The 21656-nt window shown below is 39.0% G+C and overlaps 1 protein-coding gene across 1 annotated transcript in view; it reads right to left on the reverse strand.

Moving 5' to 3' along the window:
- gfra4a (GDNF family receptor alpha 4a) overlaps positions 1-21656 on the reverse strand; it is a 304215-nt gene that overhangs the window by 153303 nt on the left and 129256 nt on the right. The window contains exon 2 of the mRNA XM_038728559.1: positions 13738-13802. The gene's annotated coding sequence lies outside the window, so the exon portion shown is untranslated. The remainder of the gene's footprint in view (positions 1-13737; positions 13803-21656) is intronic.

Below are 21656 nucleotides of genomic sequence, written 5' to 3' on the forward strand. Positions count from 1 at the left end.
GTGTGGATGAGAAATGGTTTAGTGCTGACGTTCATTTGACAGCAGCCTCACTGAACTGATTATTCCATTCATTATAGAGATGAGAAAAATAACCTTGTTATCAGTGCCGCCACACCGATCTCACCTATTTGTTTTTATAATGGACTTTTGACCATAATCATGCTGAATTACGCCCAGTGTCGTGCTCGCAAAAGTGAAGCCTTATGAAAATTTGTCACAAATCTCATGGCCAAGTTAAAATGTGTTTATTTTCATTAGGTGTGCTGTTGTGTAGGTCAGTGGCATTAAGGCATGAAAACTGCTATTTTCACACCAAGCAGCATCCAACACAGCTTAATGTTGAAGCCAGCAGGAAAATGCATTATGATGTAGTTCCTTTAAAGGCCCAGTCCAGTAGCCTTAGTAATTATGTCCATATTTATGTCCATATTGGCTGTTTCTGAAAGTAAATTTATTTAAGTTGAAGTCAAGGTGGTTACATCAAAGTCCAGTAATTGGCATTTGCCTGTTTATCTTCCCCTAACTTTAACCACGTGTTTTAGTTGCCTATCCAAACATAATAGTCCAAAATACTCCTTTATCCATACTCTCTAACCCTAACATAGTGTTTACTTGCCTAACCCTAGTATATAATTTGCCATAACCATGATCTTTACCTCATCATTTGAGACAGTTTGTTGCTTTGGATTTTTCAAAAAACACTGTCACTGATCGTAATCTGGGGTTTTGAGAATCATCTTAAAGTCAATGAACTTTTCTGGTGTTAAGGTTGAAAGACCTTAATATGCAAACTCTGAGAAAGTCACACACAAGAATTACAGTCAGTTGGGAAAAAAATACTTCTCTCCAGAAAAAAAAAACTAAAGTAAAAAACAAAATGTTTTAATAGCTAATTTTACTAAATTGATCTGTGGTTAAGCTTTGACTTTAAAAATTACTGTCAAACGATCTAAGGTTTAACAGAGTAGTACAGTATGTTAAAGGTTTTACCCTACTGCCCTCTGGGTGAAGGTAAAGAGCAGAAGAAGTCTGATCCCCTCAGCCATTACAGCCTTAAATAAAAGGCCTCGCTAACTGACCTGAGAGTGTACAGTTGTCTGTCATTGCATGTTGTTACTGTGTGCTGTTAGCAAGCAGCTACTTTGCATCTGTTGTCCCTGGGCAGGTAGTCAAAACAAAAGAAAAGACACAAAACAACCACTACACAACAAATACACTACGTACAATTACAAAATACATTATATCCATCAACGTGAAATTGATAAAAACTGTTTGAAACACACAATAAATACAAAATACAGAAAATATAATGCAATCATTAATGGTGACACTCTTGTGCTGACTTTAAAGCCAGCTTCGAACTTTGGCTAAACACTGCAAAACTTCCTAAGTTTATAATGTTTGTGGGTATGGAATTCCACTTCACGACTACTTTAATAGAGAAAGCGGATTGACCAAAGGCTGCCTTTCGAAATTGCGGTACAAGTCACCCCAAGTAGATTTCCTAGTTCTACTGGCACTGCCAGAATGGGCTATGCATCCTCTAAGAGGAGGGGGTGCAAGATTATGAATAACTTTAAAACATTAGACATGTACCCGAGTAAAATAAGAAATGATCAAAGTTGAAAAATTAAATTTTTTCAGGATGGTTACAATGATGATAATCCTTGGGCTTTTTATCTAGAACTTTTAGAATTTGTTTGTAGAGCGAGTGAGTACATGGTGTCTGATATGTACAGTGCTGTAAAGCAAACTTCCCCTTGAGGACAATAAAGTCTAAGGTGCTTTGGTTGGCAGGTGTTTAGCCTGTAACATGGAGCCATGCTGCTTTCCACTTTGCTCGACCCACCAAGGAGGAGTCCAAACAAATATGAATCCTGTCACTTTAGTTCACTACAAGGGACCTGATTGTGCACTTTGCTATAATTCACCACCTGTGTGTTTACATTACTAAAATCTTTCAGATTTTTCTAGTGGAGATCCACTGTTTTTCAGGGATACAAATACAGTATGTCAGGCTGAATTCCAGAAGAATGTACATAACATTATGCACAAGACATCTAAAATATTTCAATTTGATGTAATGCTGCAGCCATAAAAACAGTATCTTGGGTGTAAATACTTAACTCACTGTTAGCATTATACTGTAGCTTTTATTAAGTGCTGTAAAAAGCAGATACAGAATATGAGATAATTCTTTTACACTGTGGAAATATTTTTCTGTTCTCGTAAAAATAAATTTTAAATTTAAAAAAGCATAAGGGGAAATCAGAGAAAATCACAAGTTTAACAGTTTACTGAACACATATCATTGAATCTGAGTATCCCTCCAGACTAACCTCAGTTCATTTTGTTCTTTCCAGGATCTGCTTGTTATAAGATATCAACATGTGCCCTATAATACCTATAAAACTGATTGCACTTTGGCATTGCTTCCTACTGTCGGTTTGTATTACATTGTCAGAGCTAGTCAGCTACACTGTTTGAATTTGATTCTTCTCACTTGTCCAACTGATTCAAACTGAAGGAGGAATAATATACCAGACCTTGAATAAACCGTTCATACACGCCTGAAGTGAATGTGGACTGCATGGGTTAGGGGTTCTTTTACCACAAATGCTTAAGCACCACTTTGGATGAAAGCCTCAACCAAATAGCAATTTAACAGCATTTGGTCATAGTCAGACTGTTGGAAAATCATCCTTTTGCACTTTTGGCATGTTGTAGTTCAAGTGTCATTCCTGCATATAATGGAGTAGGACCACTTACAGAACCATGACGATGAAGGCTTTTTCTGTCAATGTCAAAGTACATCTCAAGGTAGCGAAGTGACAGAATATAATATCAGGTCCACTCTGCTAATATGACCCTCCCCTCTCCTCCTCCCAATGTGCACGGACCATTTCATTTGTAATGAAGCCTGTGCATCCCACACTTAAATGGATTACGGACTTGTGAACCATGAACAGCACAAAGAGTGAAAGGTGGCAGGGTAGCCTAGTGCTCGAAAACATGTACCTGTTATTATACAATTACAAATTAGATCCCCAGAAAAGGTGTGCTATTCTTTTAGTGTCCTTGAGAAACACTCCAGACTGCTAATTGTTAAATCATGTCATTCTAGTTAAGACGTTCAGCTAAATGCCTCAAATGCTGGACAGATACTTCTAAAGTCAGTGTCTGCATGTCATCTAGGATACCAGATTTTTTCAAATGTTACATTAACACATGCTGCATTAGGCATCCGATATCTGTAACTGGTTTTCCCACAGATGTTATGTCATCTAATTAGCAGTTCAAATGAGCACAGATTTAACAGTCCTCTCTTCTCCAACCTATCTCGGCCATTTGCACACTATCGTGCCCCATGATCTTCCAAACGTCATCAATGCTTTCCATGCAGATTTGACACGTTTGGGGAGGTATCAGTAGATTTTCCACATCACAGTGGATAAATATGTAAGTTGTGACCCAGAGGTGGATCATGACCCTTACTGACTAGATCAAGGTCAACGGCGGGAAAAAATGTGGTTTTCTAATATATGGTGCAAGATGCCACACAGAGGGTAAAAAGATTTAACTCTAATATGGGGCCAGTTGAAAACAGATATTTTTATTGTACACTACAATCATTCAATCTAATCAAATGTCTGGAACCAGACTAATCGGTATTGTTCTATCCCACTATATATCTATGTACTTATAGATTATCTGTTCCTCTCTGTATCTGTCAAGATGGCGCTGCGTATAGCTGGCATGTGTCCAGCACGATTTGTTTTATTTTATTTGTAAACTCAGTTTTTGGCTGTGATTCCAAGAGCTCTTTTGCCAGAGAAGAGCTCATGACCATAAAGGAAACACCACCAGCAAATTTATATCCCAATTTCCTTGCGTCATCAGTGGAATGATTACATTATGATGGTTAAGGGCACACTCGCTTTTGTTCAGGCTCTGAAGCGAAGGAGAAGAGGTAAACCAGCCGGGTCGCTTGTGTTTTTCCGAACTTCAGCTACTGGTGGGGAAAAACAGAGACTTTAATTCATCTTCTGTTATTTGCTTCACGGAGACGTGGCTGTGTGGATTGATACCGGACTCTGCGCTGCAACTGGCTGGCTTACAGAGTGGAACTCTCCGGCAAAACAAAAGGTGAAGGTGTCTATTTTTACATCAACAGTGGCTGGTGTAATGGTGTGACAGTGATTCAGCAGCACTGTTCTCCTGATCTGGAATATTTACTCATAAACTGTAAAACATTTTACTTTCCCTTCCCTGTTTGTTTGCTTCGTTCCGTCTGATCGATGTCTACATTTCACCACAGGCCAACATGCAGGAGCAACAGCGCATGCTTGCCGATCAGATACAGTACTGTGTGTGGAACTGACAAAGCCGGACTCCCTTGTTATTGTCTTTGGTGACTTTAACAGGGGGAATCTCAGTCAAGAACTACCAAATACAGACAATTTATAAAATGTCCGACCAGAGAGGAGAACATTCTGGATCACAGTTCCACAACAATAAGCAGTGCCCATCACGCTGTCCCCCGCTGCTGCACTGGGACACTCTGACCACTTGATGATCCACCTGATTCCTGCACACAGGCAGAAACTAAAGCTCCGTAAACCTGTGGCGAGGATATCAAAGCAGTGGATCAGTAAGGCTATAGAGGACCTTCAGGTGTGTTTTGACTGTCCTGACTGAGATGTTTTCGGTACTGCTACCAACAGTCTGGATGAGTTTACAGATGCTGTGACGTTATACATCAGTTTCTGCGAGGACAGCTGTGAATCAGCACACTCTAGGGTGAATTATAACAATGACAAACTCTGGTTCACAGCTAAGCTCAGACTGCCAAGGCTGGAAAAGAAGCAGACATTTAGGAGTGGGACATACCTTTGCTATTACCACGGACGTAAAGTGATGTTTATTTGCACATTATGTCTGTTTGATCCAGATAAAAGCAGCTGTAGTTGTAAAGAGACTGGGCAATAACGTTACATGCTGCGCACGCTCCCGCGGACGGCAATCAGTTTTCGGCGGACGATCCCTTTTCGGCTCGACACCTGTGTGCTCTGCTGTCCAGTCTTTCTGGCCATGTAAAATCTGATTTCAGGTCGGTTAACACCTTATACAGTCTATGATTAACACACAGTTAAAAATGGGAACATTTTCTGGGACAGACCCCTACAATTTATATATTTATATAAGTCCCCCAAATCCTGTAAAATGTTACAGTAAATCTGTGTTAATGTAAAATACTAATTGGCAATAAAGCTCTTTCTGATTCTGATTCTAAAGAGTATTTATCTTTACACAGGTAACTAGCAGATAGCTTGATATCCAGCTATCAAGCTATCCAGCTAGCTAGCAATTTTTATACATGTATTTATTATTTCTATTTACTGTCATTGTATTTATCATGTATGTATCATATTTCTCCGGTGTATCTATATATCTGTGATAGGCAATCAATAGATACACTGTAGCTATACCAACAGCAAGCTATCTATTTATTCAGCTCAGCAGAGTTCATCTGCATGCATGTTCAGGTGCATTGACAAAATACGATTCATCTCCAGAGATTTCCCATCTCTGTTTGTACAGGCATAGGTGAATGCAAGTGTGTCCTCATTAGTAAAATATACTTCCTCAACCTTACCACCCCTGCCCACCCCACCTAAACCCCCTTCAACAATCCACAGACACCCTTGAGAAGATGAGGCGGTCAGTTTCCTGTTTCATTTGCCTCCAGTCATGCAAGGCTGCGTCAGTGTCTCTGGCCGTCTCCCTGCACTAAATCAAAGACAGAGTCAGGCACCCAGCCGTGGAGGTGACTCCTTTTATGATTTTCTATAGGATCTCAGTCATTGAGAGGAATGAAATGTATGGCCACTAAGACTTACAGATCCTGCAGGGGTCATAGGAGCTGGCTTGCCTTGTGAATCATGATCACAACTACCAGTCAATTTCTTTCCATCTTCCTGAATTGTATCATTGGAAACCCTATTAAGCAGCAACATTAGAGAACTTAGTGTTTATTCTGCTCAACTTTCTCCAGGTTTGTTATCAAGCTGTGACAGTTTCCATTTGCAGGTGTTAGATACTGCTTCTACTTCCTCTCTTCTCTCCCTCCCATCTCTTTTTCTCTCTTCCTCATTGCAAACATGACAGTGTCACCAGTCGCTGATTTGCAATTTTGTGCAACCCCAGCCAACGGCTGATGTTAAAAAGAGTGAGTTAGCTCGATGGTTACAACTGCATTGCAGCAAAATAATTTTAAGGAAGTGCCCTAAACCACAAAACATTCATGTGGAAGAGTCTCAGCATTTACATGAAGGCCATTCCAGATTGTTAAAATTACATCAGAAAGACTTTAATGCAAATCTGAGGTACTGTCAGGTTACTCTGTGGTCATGTTTATCTCAATGGTCAGAGTGTGAAACTAACACTTTCCATGGGTAGAAACTAAATTCTCTGTGCAGTTCAGAAAGCAGCAGAAGAATGATACAAACCATTGTTGCTGTTTACACTGCAAGTAATACAATCAAGCCAGTGAAAGACATTTATGGAGATGAAGTTTGCTGTTCAGTCTTACGACATCTATTATCCCACAATACTTGCATGGAAAATGAGTGGGGATGAAATCTGCTTTGCGTCTGTTAAAGTCTTCAGACGTGCTATCATCCGCTTGAGGTTATAATGTTTATTATATACAATAAAAATAGTGCTGAAAACAAGAAACATTACACTGACAATTTTGCAGTGCTTCCAACCTAACCACGAGTGGGACTAAAATGTCAATTACAGAGGGAGGCCATAAAGGAAAATCTGGATTTATTTATCTGAATTTGTCTAGTAAAATACATTATTAGATATATAATGTGCAAAAGTGGCAGCACTGGAGAAAGCCAAAAATACTTTCTACTGTTTTCTGATGGGTTCTTCTTTTGATATAAACTAATAACCAAGAATATAAGATTAATTAATCAGCAGCCCTACAGGTAACACAAAGTTCAATGTCAGGTGTGTAGAATCAAAAACTCTACTGTGAAGAGAACAAAGAATCCCATATCTGACAGTCAACAAGTATAGAAGATAGATTAAGGAATCACACAAATGATTCATTATCACTCTCTGGAAATCATGAACATCCATACCATCCATACATGTTTTCTTAGATTTATTACTCATTTTACTTGGATTTGTTAGCTGTTTATTGGATGAGGCTTTACTTAATAGCAAATTGTTTGCTAGGTGCTGTTTGGATGGTAATCACAATGTAACATTGTTCAAAACTGTGTCCTCTCACAGTGTCCAGTTGCTCAGCACAGACCAACTCAACAAAGTTGCTAGTAGTATGAATGTGGTGTCATGCTGCCAGAGGTAGGGCTCGTTTTAACACTGAAAACAATCTATAAACTCATGTTACAGTAAAGTGCTTTGGTTAAAAGTATGTTATGAGGATTTGATGATGTCGGCCAGTTCGAAGGCCCACAACCACACACACCCTTTCCACACTCAGACACACCGGTTGCAAAATGGGAGGTTGTGGTTTGTGTGTCTAAAGTACTCACCCTCATTGTATGGGGTCATAAATATTCATTTAGCATCTATCAGCCTTTGGGGATTAATCCCAGTACGATGGATAAAATACAGAACACAAAGCTACACAACCAGCATGTTAAGTCCATTATATACTGTAAAGTACCAGGTATTGCCCACAGGAGACTAATGGCTTTTTATCAAGGATCCCTGGAGGGCTGCAGCCCTCCACCTCCAACAGCACAACTTCCATTAACGCAAGGCAGGTTCAGTTCAAGAGCACATTTTCCAAAATGCACCTGCTTTAAAAGTAAAATGAGTGACATTAGTGAGACAAACAACCCACGCTTTGGCTCTTTTATTTTCACAGAGAGCCAACTTCAAGACTGTGGTTCTGGTTGCAATAAAATGCTTCTCTATGTTGTGGTTCTAATTGACATAATTGATACGATTGCTTTTTGTGTCTTGACAATAAAGCTGTTAAATGTCACACAGCTGCACAAATTTTTTTTTGGTAAAAGATCTGAATAATGAGTTGAAATGCTAAGATACAAAATTGGCAGTGTTGAAAAGGGAAATTATGTCCAACAGCATCTGGTCTCAAGGTTTCAACATGACGTCACGATAAAAGGTCATTTAATTCAACATCCTTGTTAAAGCACAAGTACAAACAGACTCATCAATAAACAGCTGCTTTCAAGTGAGGAACATTTACATTTAAATCTAGGTCATTACGCACAGACACTGTAATCCACATCATGTTTTAACAGAAACAGCAATAACTGTAACACACGCTTCAGAATAAGAGGTTTAGGTTTACACCCTGTTGGCAAACAAAACTCACAACACACAGATGCTGTAGTCAGGACACGACTGTGGTAAGGCACCTTGAGCAATAAAGTTGAGAAAAACGTATTTTGACAGCTGCAGAAAAAAAGACTACATGGGGTTTACTGCAGTAGAAACGATAATTGAAGAGGGCTGAATCACAGCACCTTCATATAAGTAGAGGCAAGTTGACTGTGACTCCAGCACCCTATTTATTTCAGTTATTATTAGACTAAAAGCTGTATATGATCAAAAATCAGAGAAAATGAGCACATGATAATGTTTATTTCTGACTGCAAAATACTAAATATTTTTTTATTCCCCAATTCTGTCTTTATATTTCTAGTGGAAACTGATACTTGAAAAGTTAATATCTGTGATTGAATTGAAAACAATTGCAAGTCTGTGGTAATTTTTTTCTTCCTCTGTCTGTTATGGTATTGTTTTGTTTGTCTTCTTAGTATTCTTTGTCTGTCTGTTGTAATATCGACCAGGTCTGACATTGGTGGGGTTCCCTTTTCAAAGAAAAAAGAAAACATATGTTATTCTGTAATTTGAAAACTCTATGATGCCTCAATGTAACAATCAACATTAACAGAACAGCAGCAACAGAAAAGGTCAGAACAAACCAAAATCCCCCCTGTCTCCACAAGCACCACTTTTCTCCAGCCACCATTACTGAGAGGGACCTCTATTTTGTTCTCAGCGGTGTGAGCCTAGCCCCAGCAGTGTCCAATCTATCCTCCACTTTACCTCCTACCTCTGTCGGCACCTCTCTGCCTTTATTGTGCTGGCTGCGGTCTCGCAATTAAGCCCCAATTTAACAACCAAAAAAATAGAGGTGGCGGATGATGAAGAAAGTTTCTCTTTTGGAAGTGACGTAAAAAAGCTTCTGTCATGTGGGATGTGTCCAAACATAAGGGTCACGAGCGTAATAACTATTTATTTCAATTTTTAAAAATATAGATGATTTCATACTTTAATTATTGTAGTTCAAAAATATTCAACAATCTGATTTTTTTTTCTCACACCAGCGACAACTGATGTCACAAATAGTGCATATCTCATTCTGAAAAGAAACTGTCAACCTTTCTGTCAGAAATGCATGAATCAGCGTTATCGTTCTAAATGTCAGCATTAACCAGCATCAGCCTAAGACACATTCTTCCCTGTTCTTGTGCAGACTATAACAAATTTGAGTATTTCTAAAGAAGTTCTATCATTCTTAGTGGTACCACGCATTAAAGACGAAACATCAAGTCCACCATTTAACACCTTGATATTCATTTTAAAAAGCATTTTGTTAGCCAAGGTCAACAGTTACCTACTTTCTGGTAAAAAGCACTGTAATTTCTCCTCATTATCTACTATAAGTCATTTAGTGAGAAAATATACAATACTTTACAAACTGTGGCTGAAATCTTACAATACAAAGCAGCTGAGAGTAGGTGATGTCTACCGGTTTCTCACCAGTGAATCACAGGAGGAAATTGGCTTTTTAGTTGTGTTCAGGGTCTATCTTGTTTTAATTTGTGCATCTGCGATCAAGAAAGGTGTCCCTGAAGGATGTCATCTGAGTATAATTATTTTTCCTCACTAATTAGAAAAGCTTCAGAATTACAGCTAATTGAATAAACCTCTGTACTGCTGAAGTGATGGCAACTGCTTTGAATACATTACAGCTGCATCGAACATCTTCTTTCACGGCCAGTGAACACACACAAGGTCTGGTTTTGTATCTTAAAATGCGGGCCTGTACTTTCTTGTGTAAATTATGATCTGTACTTCAGACATCTCATATACTGAAAACGCTGTGAAAATGGTTTTATCTAAAACATTTCTTCATCACAGTCCAGGGCATGTGAAAACACATCATTAAAATCAAATGTTAGTAATAGTATCCTTTAACCTCTCTGCAAATATTACAAGACTAACACACTAACAGCTCTGTGATACTCTGCTCAGCGTGCCAACATGTGCAGAGTGACATTGCTAACATGATATTGTTTAGGAGGTATACTGTTCACCATGTATTAGTTTAATGTGTTGGCTTTCTGACATTTGCCAATAAGGACTAAACATAAAGTACAGCTGGGGCTGATGGTAATGTCATTGTTTTAAGGTATTTGGTGATAAACCAAAATATTGAACACGTAAAGATGGCACTAGAGGAATGTTATGGTAAGTTGAGGGACCATTAATTATTATTTTATCCTGAAGGAACCATATCTTCACCAATTTACATAGCAAAACAAGACATTTCACTCAACTAAAAATGACAACATGCTGGTGGTGCTAGAGGGAAGGTCACCAAAGTCATTAGAATTGTTCATCTAAAAACTTTAAATGTCTGTAGAAATGACTGTAGCCTGACAACCCATTTAATTGTTGTTGCTATATTTCAGTCTGGACCAAAGTTGTGGTATAAACAACCGATAGACAAACCAACATTTACACCTCTAGAGCCATGTTGCTAGCATAGCTAACAATTAGGCTGATATAAGCTACTTGCAGATAAATCAGCATTGGCATTATTATTATTATTAGTAGTAGTAATAGTAGTAGTAGTAGTAGTAATAGTAGTAGTAGTATATTGGTATTTTTTATAGTTTTGGTGGCCCCCACAATAGATACACTATTTACTTTAATGTTCATTAGTGGTAGTACTATACAATTTATAACAAATCAGCTGTACTTTTGTTCAAAGTACAATTGAAATTTTTTTTATGTCGTGGTATCTACGAATGGTCTCAACATAACAAATGTTAGGGATAATCTTTGTTTATGTTATGAATTTCTTAAAATGGGAGGAAAAAATAATATCAGCCATGGTATCGGCATATTGGGTTTTAAAATCCTCAAATATCAAAATCGGTATCAGATTTAAAAATCCCTTATCAGTTGGGCTCTACTAAAAATTGCTGTAAACTTTAGAAAAACATGGTTTTCACTGGACAGCGACCCAACACTCACTGTGAAAACATCCACTACTGTGTACTGTAACTTCCTTCCTACTTCAGCAGTTGAATTATTAGAGTAGTGCATACTATAATGAATAACCATTTTATTATATCTCTAAAACTTTAATAGCTATTGACAAAAAATGTGGTTCGCTCACTCTGCTCAGCCAACAATTACCAAACAAATTAGATTCTGTGATTCGGAGAAGCACAGATGTTTGTTGTCTATTAAAAGCAAAGATGACTCTTATTGGAGAAATGTCGCAGAAATTGAGGGAAAGCCTCATTATCAGGTTGGTTTATTTGTTTTCAGCATGGTCCCATAATGTGAAACAGCATTTTAGATGAGCCAAGGACTCTGCCGTGGCTCTGCAGTCGGCAGAACAGTGTCCTTGGTATTGTCATGGGAAGCGGTGTATTCGGCCTTCATGCTCTATGTAACTTCCTCCCCACCCCGCCAGCATGAAACTTTCCTCTCCGCTAATGAGGCTGAGGCAGGAGTCAATCAGCTGTATGGGCTAAAATGTGCTTCTGAGGGGTTGCAGGGAAACCTGCCCAGCCTGCCAATTCAACACTCAGCTTCTCTGTTGACTTCAATCAAGGTAAAACTTGGGTGTCGGGTATGTCCGTCAAGTCCCGGTGAGTTCCACAGGAAAGAGCACTCAAAGTGGAACTTTCACAGCGGGTGGCTCTCGCGCCCTGAAAAAAATTCCTTGACATCTTTAGAAAAAAAAAAAATCACCTCTCTTCATTTGAAAGTAAAACCACACAGCAATTAAATGACAATAATACCTTGAGCAGCTGGATTCTGATTTGAATATTCAGAATACCCCTAATTTGAACTCCTCACTCTGCCGACCCCTCGTTTCAGTGTTCTCGTTTATTATTCTTTTCCAACATATGACTAAGTTTCCGGTCTGCATTTATAGTGTGCTCTGAAGGGAGAAGGGGCTTTATGGTGACTATAATACGCCACTGACACTCCTATTTCAATGGTTCACCATTCTAGCTATAAACTTAGCTCCATTAAGTCCAATAAACAAAATACTTTATGATCCATCATCACCCTCTTTCTATTTTTGGCCTCTGCAGCCAAATATCTGTGAGCATCATTCCAATAAAATTGTCCAAGTGAATCAGCAAGCAGAACAGCAGTTAGTGTTGCTGTTTAATGTATGGAGGGGTCACAGAGGACTGGGAAATGTAGAGGTGTTGATAGTAGTGCGGGGGAGAGAAAGGTGCCAGAGTTGCCGGCGCTTCATATCAGAGGAATAATTCATGTAGAGGGAAAAAAAACCCAAAAACAATCTGTGACATCTGCCTCTGGTAGTGATTATTGTAGATATTTTCACCGGTGCCACATCCACTGAGCAGAGTGGTGTCTGACTGAAAAACCATCTTACAGACATAAGAACAACAGTTTTGATTGATATTCTGGGTGTGGTGGTTCTTAGTGATAAAATTGCAAGTCTAAACAAAAATGTGGTCAATTGAAATTCTGATTCAGGCTTGCCCTAGTTTTCCCTCATATACATTTATATTGTTTGGGGCGGGGCTTGGGAATAGGGACTTATCATGACAGATATTATCTTAAACAAGTGTGTGCGAGGCAAGTACCTCTCTGTGTTCTTTGGTGCTATGATATCTCTGGATGCTAAGAGAGACAGGCAATCTAGATAATTCTTCCCTGTAATCAGCTTTTTGTTTGCACTGCTGACAGCAGCATCACTGGTGAAGAAGTTCCACTACATAGCAAAGATAAACATAGGAAAACCTGTGTGATCATGCAGAGAAAATGACATTGTAGGTAATTCTCTGTGCTGGATTCATTTTGCGGGGAAATTGTGGTGTTATCATGAGGGAAATGGAGTCCGTCTCAACGTTGTGTTCCCTACTTTAACTGCATATCTGCTAACATTTAATTTTAGTGATGTGATTTTGTAAAAGATGCCAAAATTAATTGAAGAGCTCAGTGGGCGGTGGTGCATAACAAGCTTATGAGTTCATGCCTTGAGATTGAATGTGACTCATGATATGTAGTGAAGACATTATGGAGATGAAATACTCAGAAAATATGACTTCATTTTCTTTTTTAAGACAGAAAAAAACTTAAATGTACCTGAAATGTTTTCAAATGCTGGTCACCGATTCATCAAAGAGGTCATCATTAGACAGGTAAAATTGGGAGATATAATGTGTCCTGCTAGTCTCATAGGCTTTTATTTCACGGTTTGCATTAAATTGTTGTTGAACCATCCTGGTTTAACCTGGTTTGGACATACAGTAACAGCCAATCAGCAGCACTGCACTCCTCTGATTATATTAGAAATGAAATTGAGATTGCACTAAATTACACTGCTGTTGAACTGGTTTCAAACACAGTGCTGCAAGCAAATATTTATATACTCACTGCGACTTTGACAATTACTGATACTCCACGACTCCTTGCCAGATGGGGTTGCTTGCAAACTGCAACTATGAGATAGACAGGGAGAGAGTTTAGAGTTAGAGCAAATAACAGTGAAAGTGATTAGGATACGGGAGATCTTGTTGATCCTGATTGAAATCTATTAAATAAATGTTGAGTATTAGTTGAGATGATGAGCACAGGAAGAAAAAACGTCAAGATATTAAATAAACCAGTAACATCAATTTTTTTATTAAAAGTTAAAACAAAGGCCTGCCTGTAAAATGAAAGGGATGCTACAACTGCTGTTCCCACTAAGTAGTATTGGAGAGATCCTAAGGTCATAAGGTAAATGGCTGCTTATATACTGCTTTTATTCAAAACACTTTTATCCAAGTTTGCCTGTCATTCCCACATACACACGCTGATGACAGCGAGCTTCAAGGTGCTGGCCTGACTACTGGGAGAAATTGGGGTTCAGGGTATTGCTCAAGGACAGGAGGAGCTGTGGACTGAGCCGCTAACCCTGTGATCAGTGGACAATCAGCTCTACCTCCTGAGCTAGTCACCCCACACCAAGATGTCATTTGTACAGTACACTACCTGTCCTATATGAAATGTGTAAGTGGTTGATCTGATCTGAGTTAATCTTGATCTTTTGCAAGCCAATAGACCTTTAATGGGATACTTTGCTTCTGCTGGATGTGTAAATGTGTAAGTTGGCAGTTTGTTTCCTAACCTGTTTTTGTAATGAAGACATCTTGAGGTGAAATTAACTGTAAATTGCAAGACAAGGCATTCAATGGACATTGACTTTTTACTTGATATTGTTCGCAACAATGCAATCTAACATGATGATGGTATAATGCAGTTCTTTGCTGTTTTCAAGGTCACGAATGAACCTTGTAAACTCAACTTTCAAGCATATATCAAGAAGTCTGAGTCTCCATTTCCATGGCAACTACCTTGACATGTTACACCACTGACAGCTGCAGTTGATGTATTTAGGGACAATGCTAGCTAAACTTGCATAATAAGTGATCAAAGCTAGGTCAACACTTTATTTTAGTTGAAAGCCGGACATTTTGCAAAAATGTACATTTCGATGTACCAGGTATCTGACAACATCATGCAAAGGATCCCTACAATTAACACCCCTTATCTTTAACCAGAAACAGAAGTCTCGTTCTGAAATGTTGTGAGAGGCGAGATGTTGCAGGAAGAATCTGGTAGAAACATGAGTCAGAGTTGGAGACTTTATGTACAATATACAACATTGTAAAAGAGTCAATTTATACATATATACACACACAAACATACATATATATACACACACACACACACGCACGGTTCAGCGTCACTATTTTTTTTAACCTTGACATATGTTGAGCTACTAATTCTGCCTTATCAGCCCTGGAACAGCAGCAATGTTGTGAAATAGTCTTCTTTTGTGCGGTTGACGACGGGACAAAGGCTCTGACAAGACAACACCACAACACTTTGGTCCTCTCTTCTGTTCAGGACACGCTACATGAGGTTGTGACGGAAGGCCTGGTTGGTTCATTCAGAGATAGGCTTTGTTTGGATTTTAAATATTCTCCTAATAAAAAAAACATTACTGTGTAGTTCTTGTGCACATTAATTCACTAAGTAGTTAGGTGAATGTGGTTGTTATACCAGGAAATACAGGTGAACACAATACTGGTGTATAAAAAGATTTTTTACATTTTCATGACCACTAACAAATGTATGACACATACGGTTTCTTCCTTATTTTATAGGTATTTTACAGTATTTATTAGATGTTACACTAAATGACACTAAATGTCATGAAACATGTTGCTGAACTCTGCACAGAATATTTTTCCATTTATTGAACAAAAATCAGAAGAATCAGAATCAGAAGATTTATTGTCAAGTAGTGTTTTACACATACAAGGAATTTGCTTTGGTGATAAGGTGCTACAAGCAGACAGACATACAGCTGACATAAATAGATGTAGAAATATATAAATATGTAATAAACAAATGCAAATTATATAAGAATAACAGAAGAACAGAGAAAAATAATACAAGTGACAATACAAAAAAATAAAAACAATTTAACAACAACAATTTACAAATAACAAATTAACAACAAATATGTGCAATGTGCCAGGTTTGTGTATGATATGACATGATGACGTGCTATTTACATGTGCAGAGACAACATCCATCCATCCATCATTAACCGCTTATCCTGCGTACAGGGTCGCGGGGGGGCTGGAACCAATCCCAGCTGACATCAGGCGATAGGCGGGGTACACCCTGGACAGGTCGCCAGTCCATCGCAGGGCCGCACATAGACAAACAACCACTCATGCTCACACCAAAGAACAATTTAGCGTCACCAATTAACCTAGTCCGCATGTCTTTGGACGGTGGGAGGAAGCTGGAGCACCCGGAGAGAACCCCCGCAGACACGGGGAGAACATGCAAACTCCACATAGAAAGGCTGGGGGCAACCAGGGTTTGAACCCGTGACCTTCTTGCTGTGAGGCGACAGTGCCAGCCACCCAGAGACAACATGATATTACAATTTAGACTATGCCAGATCTATCATTAGACAGTCCCAGTAATTTCTCACATGTACTCATTGTTGCCTGTGGTCTGCCACCGTTGGCATTATGACCCATGATTGCCAGCTGGGTATGGGCCCTCATGGAGTCATATCTGAAGTGCACCCTCTTCTGAGCAAATTATCACAAATGTTCCTACAACTATAAATAGACAAAGTGTCTTCTAGTTGGGTGTAAGAGTAGCAGCAGTGTTAGTACTATTAGTGTAGTGCAGATAGTAGAACAGTGTTACTCGTCCTCACAGCAGTGGCCATTTTTTTTTACTCAGTAGCTGTTGAACAGCATAGGTGAACTTCAGTGAAACAAATCTGACTATATACAAAAGGCATAGCAGTGTGCTTGAAATGTCTCATCTGCTTCAGGTCTCGAAGGAGATTCTTGTCCATCAAAACTGCTTTGAGAGACTGGAAAACAGGTGAATCTGCTTTGAGCCACTTCTTTCTTCTCTGTTGTTCCTCTGTCAAGGCTGGGTGATGACAGGTACTCAACACATTCTCCCCCCATCTCTGCACGTCACACATGATTCAGCAGCGACTTCCACCGATGCAAACACATTTTTCCTTGGCAAACTCGCAGTACAGGAAAAGCCTATGTTTAGAGTATGTATCTGGGACAGCAGATTATGAATATTTTTTTGACTTTTGGATTAACAGAGACAAAAATATGAACAGCATTCGTATCCAGTATCCTATCGATAATTTTTCATACAACAAAATCTCATTATTACCTCCTGATCACCTTCACATTACTCCCATGACCAATAAAAGTGGTTGAAGATTGATTTCAGCCATGGTTGGAGATCTTTGTTGTCTTTCTTACTTGATGCAGCCAGTTTCTTCTTCACCAAATAAAAAAAAAGTTGAATAGGATGACGTATGCAACGTTATACATCTAATCAATGAATTGAAACCGGTTACGAACTAAACTTTGTTAATCTTCTGTCTGTGTGTACAGCAAGTGGTTGAGCCCCCTCTGGAATTCCATGACCTCCATCACCATAGAGCTGGATGGTTCTGCAGCCTAGAGAACAATAATAACGTCTTATCAGATTTGTCATATGAACAGCTTCTGACAACCAATTATCTTGGTAAATACGGTTTGTAACAGAAGTGGCGTTTTATTTTAACATTGGCTAATGCTGCACAGTGAATTACGTCGACCAAAATGAATGATTTCCTCCGTAGCATCGTCTTGAAAAGAGTATGTGGAGTATTTGCTACTGTAACCTGGGTAAAATAGTTTATTGTCATTTTACTTAAAATGACAATAATAAACAAGAAAATCACATTTAAATGAACAAGTAATATTCTAGGTAGGACTATATCATCTGTCACATCATTGCCAGTAAGATTCTCTGATATCTCATGTATAGGTTTATGCAAATGTAGTCATAAAATGGTCCTATAGGTCATTCACTAGGTTAGAGTAAATCTTTCATTTTTAGATCACCCACATACACATTGCCAACAATATTACTATTATATATTATCAAAATGTCAGCTTGGTGATATCATTTATTTAACTACTATGAATTTCAACTGCTTTTCCAAATGCAACAATACAAAGTTGAGTGTGTGCAGGAACTGACTTGCTGAAAATGGGAAATGATCTACATAGATATTTTATAATCAGTCATGACTCAGTTGATATTTTGTACATACTACTGGCTTATTTAACTTTTTCCATTATCCTGCCATGCTTGTGTGTGTAACATTACTGATGGCAGTTCAACAAAATAACTTTAGGTAATAACATTTCCTCCACTCTGTCTGCAGTGGGTCTCTCCAGTCTTGAAACTGGATTATTCTTTAGGAAAAAATGCTTAGATATGGTATTTCTTCTTTGGGTGGCAGCAGTTATCCTGTTCAAAATGGTCACTGCAGACCCGATGGTCTTTGAGGTACAGTGTTAGCATCCATTTGCGGTGAAACTAGTCACAGCTTTAGCATTTCCATATCCCACAAAGGTAGTCTATGAAAGCTGTGCTTTGTGTTGCGCAACAGTTTGTCAGCACAATTAGGAAATGTGCAAACACGCATTGTTCTTTTAAAATTTTAGCTACAACAAATACACTAAGCAAAGCGTTCTGTAACGTTACTCCAACACAACAAAAGTCCTCTCTCCAACTCTGACTCAAAACTACAAAAACTCGCCTCTGAAGATTTCAGAGTGAGAATTCTCCTTCAAAACAAAGGGTGTTACTGGGTGTTACCAGGTGTTACGTGTCATACTAGGTCATGATTGACTAGCACTTTTTTGGATCTAATTTTGAAGGGTGCTGGCTGAAGCCATCTACTACACGGATTACAAAACATTTTGTACACACTACCCATCTCGATCTTGACAATACAGAAATCAAGCTTTAACTACTATGAAAAAAATTAACAGTCCATATAAAAATTCCCACATTCCTAATTCACATTCAGTTTAGTGGAGTCATAAAGGTGTGTTGGTAGTGTAAAACATGCATCTCACGGCATGTGTTTTCCTATAATCACTAGTGTGGGCAATTTATGCATCTGGCCTTTGACTGAGTAATGATTGAGTAAATGGTATAGATGAATAACCTTATCAAACTCCCACTGATACAATATGAACATTTGAGCTGCATGAAGTAAGTGAAACTGGAAAAGAACAAATTAAATTTGATTTGGCTTGTCGTGAATTAGAACAGCTCAGGCTTTAGACATTTATCCTTCAGTTTTTATGAGTTTATGAGCAATTGAAGAGAGAGGGTCAGGACAGTGACACTTGCAGCAGTTTCTCAAAAGATTCACTTCACCAAACCAAAGCAACAGAAGAATTTTCAAAGAAAGCATTTCCACTTCATGTAAGACCTAAGTGCAGCAGATGAAGTAAAGGACCACCGCCAATCTGAGAGAAAAGACTGAAAGGGTTGTTCAGGCAGTATTAATCTTTATGTAACTGCATTCTGCAAAGCAGCAGCGTAGGAGGGATCCTGCATGGCTGCAACAGGAATATAGGGTATCAACAACAAAGCATTTGAAAGCAGTTATTGCATACAGATTATGGTTGCAACCCCTTTTGCCTCAAAACACAAATACACCTCTCAACAACTGACCATTTGCAAAACCTTTCCCCGAAACAGTGATTTGCAAATATAGCTTAGCAGCTGCCTAGGCACAACGAGTCTGCCAACCTGGTTTTCTAGGCTTAACAGAGTTTTATAGAGAGTTTCAGCTCATTGTTTAGCTTTCCTGCCTGCAACTTTACTGTTTTGGTTCATTCTCACTGTTAAACAACTCATAAGGTTGTTTTCGACTCTAAAAAACCAAAACAATGTGAGTTTTGAGAGTGAATGTGAGACTTGATAGCATATCTACGAGTTGTTGCTCCAAGATACTTCTGCTTCTCTTACCAGACGACAGCAGGGTGAACAGGCTGTGGCTTTCTTTAGTATTGTTGATGTTCGGTAGATGGGTACCACTTATATTTACTCATGTGGCAGATGCTTTTATCCAAGTGATTTACATTTGAGGAACAACATACAAGCATAAATAAAGCATCAATACAGTAAGAGATCAACAGGTGACAACAGCTACTAGTAAGAGCAGCAATAAATACAAATTGTCCTTTGGGTGGTTTTGATCACCTGAGAGAACCATGACAGGTTATCTGTGATGCAGATTTCCAGGAATCTAAAACTGATCACCTGCTTCACTGGTGTAGACAGGGGTGTGTATCCTTGGCCACCTTATTGCAAAAATCAGGTCCTTGGTTTGAATCGAACCCATATTGCAGTCTCGGGTGTACAGAATGAACAGGATGGGGCTGAGCACTGTCCACATTTGAACTGTTTTTACTGATGGTTTAACCCTTTTTATCAACTGGGTGTAAGTAGGCATGGATAAGCCGGAAAATATGGTCTCATATACCAAAATGGGGATTGGAAGGGCTTTGTAGTTGCCACAAATATTCATGCAAGGTCCAGTGTGTTTGTTTCTGTGTTGGGGATGTGGACATGCTGGTGGAATTTAGGTAACAGTTCTGTTTGATAAAAATCACCAGCTACAATAAAAACATCATCTTGTTGTTGTGTCATGTGACTGCTGATGACCTCATACACTTCCTGTGTAGTTTTTTGAATTTGCTTATGGAGGAATGTAAACAGCAACAACAAAAACACTGGTGAATTCTCCGGCCAACATCTTAAAAATAAATTCATTAAATTCAATTAAAAGATTCCACATGATTGTCCATCCACCTCATCTGCATTTGAGCACCAAGCATCATAAATCTCCTGAGTCTTGGTCTTATGTTCTGACAGCATGGAGCATGCTCCATCGAGTGCGATAGCTTGATGCGGGTTATTGTGGTGCAGCCAAGTCTCAGTAAGTCTCAGTCTTCCTCTATTTAAAGATCTCATGTTGCTGAGTTAGCCGAGTCTTATTTCATCCATTTTATTTTCCTGCAACCGGACATTAGCCAGGAGTAGGCTGGGTAGTGGAATAGCCTTAGGTCCGACCTGGGTTAGCTTAGAGCGCCGAGAGCAGTGATTGTCTCAAGGTCTGCTGCCCTGAATCCATTCACTTCCTTTTCTGACGACGATGAGTGTATTTCTGTCATGAGTAATACTTGTGTCAGTAAAAAACAAAAATGTAACGAAGTTTAAGGGAGCCATGTATGAATGTACCACTGTTACCAGGGTCAAAAATTACTAGGATTTTGAGAGGTAAATCTGCCACTGCTATTACTATTACTATTATTGTAAACTGTATATGTTCCAATGCAAGAATGGAGAGCTTAGCACACCTAGTATTAATTACAGTGGGCAGGGCTGAGCAAAGGGTCAATTCTGATCTGACTGCACCTTAATTGACCTACATCTGGTAAATCGCATCTCCGCTAGATCAGAGTAGTCACACCTGCAGTTGTCTAAGAGAAAGGCACATAGAGCGATCAGCTGACTGGAGCAATGCAGCACACAGGTGCAGAGATAATTTGAAAACAATTCTCTTCCTTACAGAGACTAAACAAACATTCCTGTCTGCCTCCACCATTAAGGTGTCAGATATGTTTAGCACTGAAGGTCATCCTGAGGCATGCCTGGATGCTCTGGCTTGACCCTGTGATGCAGGTCGATTCAATTGAAACGCAACAAAATGAGACTCTTCATGAGCTGCCTCGTGTTGCCCGTCTCTCCCCATTCCTCATCTGCGGAACTGCCCACAAAATACATCAGAAATGATGTGTGGCTGAAATTGAGTAAAATTGGTCTTGTCGGACAAAAATCACACATCTACAAAAAGTATGGTTTTCAAAGAATGCTCATTTTTCCATTGG

Source organism: Micropterus salmoides, unplaced genomic scaffold, assembly GCF_014851395.1.
Source record: "Micropterus salmoides isolate LMB-PRFRI ecotype aquatic unplaced genomic scaffold, ASM1485139v1 Ms_hic_scaffold_19, whole genome shotgun sequence".
NCBI lineage: Eukaryota > Metazoa > Chordata > Actinopteri > Centrarchiformes > Centrarchidae > Micropterus > Micropterus salmoides.